This window comes from Melopsittacus undulatus, assembly GCF_012275295.1.
Source record: "Melopsittacus undulatus isolate bMelUnd1 chromosome 25 unlocalized genomic scaffold, bMelUnd1.mat.Z SUPER_25_unloc_1, whole genome shotgun sequence".
Taxonomy (NCBI): domain Eukaryota; kingdom Metazoa; phylum Chordata; class Aves; order Psittaciformes; family Psittaculidae; genus Melopsittacus; species Melopsittacus undulatus.
Genome location: NW_022993936.1, coordinates 74,317 through 80,375, shown reverse-complemented (window position 1 = coordinate 80,375; position 6,059 = coordinate 74,317).

Genomic DNA, 6,059 nt, shown 5'->3' with positions numbered 1-6,059 from the left:
GTACCCATAGGGACCCTCATTGCTACCCATAGAGGACCCCATTTGTACCCATAGGGACCCAATGCACCCGATAGGGATCCCATGGTACACATAGAGACCCATTGTGCCCATAGGGAAGCCCATTGCTACCCATAGGGACCCATTGTACCCTATAGAGATCCCACGATTGTACCCATATGTGATCCCATTTGGCACCCATAGGATCCTTGGGACGCCCCCCCATGGACCATAGGTACTCCATTGTACCCATAGGGACCCATTGTACCCATAGGGACCCATTGTACCCATAGGGACCCATTGTACCCATAGGGACCCATTGTAGCCCATAGGACCCATTGTACCCATAGGGACCCATTGTACCCATAGGGACCCATTGTAGCCCATAGGGACCCATTGTACCCATAGGGACCCATTGTACCCATAGGGACCCATTGTAGCCCATAGGACCCCATTGTACCCATAGGAGACCCATTGTACCCATAGGGACCCATTGTACCCATAGGGGACCCATTGTACCCATAGGGACCCCATTGTACCCATAGAGGACCCATTGTAGCCATAGGGACCCATTTGTACCCATAGGGACCCATTGTACCCATAGGACCCCATTGTACCCATAGGGACCCATTGTACCCATAGGGACCCATTGTAACCATGGGATCCCATGTAGCATAGGACCCATGGCGCCATAGGGACCCATTGTACCTATAGGGACCCATTGTACCCATAGGGACCCCATTGTACCCATAGGGACCCATTGTACCCATAGAGACCCATTGTACCATAGGGACCCATTGTACCCATAGGGACCCATTGTAGCCCATAGGGACCCATTGTACCCATAGGGACCCATTGTAGCCATAGGGACCCATTGTACCTATAGGGACCCATTGTACACATAGGGATCCCATTGTACACATAGGGATCCCATTGTAGCCATAGGGACCCATTCTACACATAGGGATCCCATTGTAGCCATAGGGATCCCATTGGAGCCATAGGGCCCCATTGTACCCATAGGGACCCATTGTACACATAGGGATACCATTGTAGCCATAGGGACCCATTGTAGCCATAGGGACCCATTGTGCCTATAGGGACCCATTGTACCCATAGGGACCTATTGGAGCCATAGGGACCCATTGTAACCATAGGGACCCATTGTAGCCATAGGGACCCATTGGAGCCATAGGGACCCATTGTACCCATAGGGACCCATTGTACCCATAGGGACCCATTGTACACATAGGGATCCCATTGTAGCCATAGGGATCCCATTGGAGCCATAGGGACCCATTGTACCCATAGGGACCCATTGTACCCATAGGGACCCCATTGTACCCATAGGGACCCCATTGTACCCATAGGGTCCCATAGGGACCCATTGTACCCATAGGGACCCATTGTACCCATAGGGACCCCATTGTACCTATAGGGACCCCATTGTACCCATAGGGACCCATTGTACCCATAGGGACCCCATTGTACACATAGGGACCCATTGTAGGCATAGGGACCCATTGTAGCCATAGGGACCCATTGTACCCATAGGGACCCCATTGTACCCATAGAGACCCATTGTACCCATAGGGACCCATTGTAGCCATAGGGACCCATTGTACCCATAGTGACCCCATTGTACCCATAGAGACCCATTGTACCCATAGAGACCCCATTGTACCCATAGGGACCCATTGTACCTATAGGGACCCATTGTACCCATAGGGACCCCATTGCACCCATAGAGACCCATTGTACCCATAGGGACCCCATTGTACCCATAGGGACCCCATTGTACCCATAGGGACCCATTGTACCCATAGGATCCCATTGTACCCATAGGGACCTCATTGCACCCATAGGGACCCATTGTACCCATAGGGACCCCATTGTACCCATAGGGACCCATTGTAGCCATAGGGACCCATTGTACCCATAGAGACCCCATTGTACCCATAGAGACCAATTGCACCCATAGGGACCTCATTGTACCCATAGGGACCCCATTGTAGCCATAGGGACCCCATTGTACCCATAGAGACCCATTGTACCAATAGGGACCCCATTGTACCCATAGCGACCCCATTGTACCCATAGAGACCCCATTGTACCAATAGGGACCCATTGTACCCATAGGGACCCATTGTACACATAGGGACCCATAGGGACCCCATTGTACCCATAGAGACCCATTGTACCCATAGGGACCCCATTATACCCATAGGGACCCATTGTACCCATAGAGACCCATTGCACCCATAGGGACCCCATTGTACCCATAGGGACCCATTGTACCCATAGGGACCCCATTGTACCCATAGGGACCCCATTGCACCCATAGGGACCCCATTGTACCCATAGGGACCCAATGCACCCATAGGGACCCATTGCTCACATAGGGACCCATTGTACCCATAGGAACCCCTTTCTACCCATAGGGACCCATTGTATCCATAGAGACCCCATTGTACCCATAGGGACCACATTGCACCCATAGAGACCTCATTGTACCCATAGGGACCCATTGTACCTGTAGAGACCCCATTGTACCCATAGGGACCCATTGTAGCCATATTGACCCATTGTACCCATAGAGACCCCATTGTACCCATAGGGACCCATTGTAGCCATAGGGACCCATTGTACCCATAGAGACCCCATTGTACCCATAGGGACCCATTGTAGCCATAGGGACCCATTGTACACTTAGGGACCCCAGTGTACCCATAGGGACCCCATTGTACCCATAGGGACCCATTGTACCCATAGGGACCCCATTGTACCCATAGGGACCCATTGTACCCATAGTGACCCCATTGTACCCATAGAGACCCATTGTACCCACAGAGACCCCATTGTACCCATAGGGACCCATTGTACCTATAGGGACCCATTGTACCCATAGGGACCCCATTGCACCCATAGAGACCCATTGTACCCATAGGGACCCCATTGTACCCATAGGGACCCCATTGTACCCATAGGGACCCATTGTACCCATAGGATCCCATTGTACCCATAGGGACCTCATTGCACCCATAGGGACCCATTGTACCCATAGGGACCCCATTGTACCCATAGGGACCCATTGTAGCCATAGGGACCCATTGTACCCATAGGGACCCCATTGCACCCATAGGGACCCATTGTACCCATAGGGACCCATTGTACCCATAGGGACCCCATTGTACCCATAGAGACCCCATTGTACCCATAGGGACCCCATTGTAGCCATAGAGATCCATTGTACCCATAGGGACCCATTGGAGCCATAGGGACCCATTGGAGCCGTAGGGACCCATTGTACACATAGGGACCCCAGTGTACCCATAGGGACCCATTGTACCTATAGGGACCCAATGTACCCATAGGAACCCATTGTACCCATAGAGACCCATTGTACCCATAGGGACCCATTGTACCCATAGAGACCCCATTGTACCCATAGGGACCCCATTGTACCCATAGAGACCCCATTGTACCCATAGGGACCCATTGTACCCATAGGGATCCCATTGTACCCATAGAGACCCCATTGCACCCATAGGGACCCCATTGTCACCATGGGATCCCCTTTGCACCCATAGGATCCCATTGCACCCATAGAGACCCCATTGCACCCATAGGGACCCATTGTACACATAGGGACCCCATTGCACCCATAGCGACCCATTGTACCCATAGGATCCCATCGTACCCATAGGGACCCCATTGTACACGTAGGGACCCATTGTAGCCATAGGGACCCATTGTAGCCATAGGGACCCATTGTCCCCATAGGGACCCCATTGTACCCATAGGGACCCATTGTAGCCATAGGGACCCCATTGTACCCATAGGGACCCATTGTACACATAGGGACCCATTGTACCCATAGAGACCCATTGTACCCATAGGGACCCATTGTAGCCATAGGGACCCATTGTACCCATAGAGACCCCATTGTACCCATAGAGACCCATTGCACCCATAGGGACCTCATTGTACCCATAGGGACCCCATTGTAGCCATTGGGACCCCATTGTACCCATAGAGACCCATTGTACCAATAGGGACCCCATTGTACCCATAGCGACCCCATTGTACCCATAGAGACCCCATTGTACCCATAGGGACCCATTGTACCCATAGGGACCCATTGTACACATAGGGACCCCATTATACCCATAGGGACCCATTGTACCCATAGAGACCCATTGTACCCATAGGGACCCCATTGTACCCATAGGGACCCATTGTACCCATAGGGACCCCATTGTACCCATAGGGACCCCATTGCACCCATAGGGACCCCATTGTACCCATAGGGACCCAATGCACCCATAGGGACCCATTGTACACATAGGGACCCATTGTACCCATAGAGACCCCATTGTACCCATAGGGACCCCATTGTACCCATGGAGACCTCATTGTACCCATAGGGACCCATTGTACCTATAGAGACCGCATTGTACCCATAGGGACCCATTGTACTCATAGGACCCCATTGCACCCATAGGATCCCCTTTGACCCCATAGGGACCCATTGTACCCGTAGGGACCCATTTTACCCATAGAGTCCCATTGCACCCATAGGGACCCATTGCACCCATAGGGACCCATTGTACCCATAGAGACCCCATTGTACCCATAGGGACCCATTGTAGCCATAGGGACCCATTGTACCCATAGGGACCCATTGTACCCTTAGAGACCCATTGTACCCATAGGGACCCATTGTACCAATAGGGACCCATTGTAGCCATAGGGACCCATTGGAGCCATAGGGACTTATTGTACCCATAGGGACCCATTGGAGCCATAGGGACCCATTGTACCCATAGGGACCCATTGTACACATAGGGATCCCATTGTAGGCATAGGGACCCATTGTAGCCATAGGGACTCATTGTACCCATAGGGACCCATTGTACCCATAGGGACCCATTGTACCCATAGGGACCCCATTGTACACATAGGGACCCATTGTAGCCATAGGGACTCATTGTACCCATAGGGACCCATTGTACCCATAGGGACCCATTGTACCCATAGGGACCCCATTGTACCCATAGAGACCCATTGTACCCTTAGGGACCCATTGTAGCCATAGGGACCCATTGTACCCATAGAGACCCCATTGTAACCATAGGGACCCATTGTACCTGTAGGGACCCATTGTACCCATAGGGACCCCATTGCACCCATAGAGACCCATTGTACCCATAGGGACCCCATTGTACCCATAGGGACCCCATTATACCCATAGGGACCCATTGTACCCATAGGATCCCATTGTACCCATAGGGACCTCATTGCACCCATAGGGACCCATTGTACCCATGGGGACCCCATTGTACCCATAGGGACCCATTGTAGCCATAGGGACCCATTGTACCCATAGGGACCCCATTGCACCCATAGGGACCCATTGTACCCATAGGGACCCCATTGTACCCATAGGGACCCCATTGTACTCATAGAGACCCCATTGTACCCATAGGGATCCCATTGTACCCATAGAGACCCCATTGCACCCATAGGGACCCCATTGTCACCATGGGATCCCCTTTGCACCCATAGGATCCCATTGCACCCATAGAGACCCCATTGCACCCATAGGGACCCATTGTACACATAGGGACCCCATTGCACCCATAGCGACCCATTGTACCCATAGGATCCCATTGTACCCATAGGGACCCATTGTACCCATAGGGACCCATTGTACCCATAGGGACCCCATTGCACCCATAGGATCCCATTGTACCCATAGGATCCCCTTTGGCCCCATAGGGACCCATTGGACCCATAGGACTCCATTGTACCCATAGGGACCCATTGTACACATAGGGACCCATTGTACCCATAGGGACCCATTGTAGCCATAGGGACCCATTGTACCCATAGGGACCCCATTGTACCCATAGGGACCCATTGTAGCCATAGGGACCCCATTGTACCCATAGGGACCCATTGTAGCCATAGGGACCCATTGTACGCATAGGGACCCATTGTACACATAGGGACCCATTGTGCCCATAGGGACCCCATTGCACCCATAGGGACCCATTGTA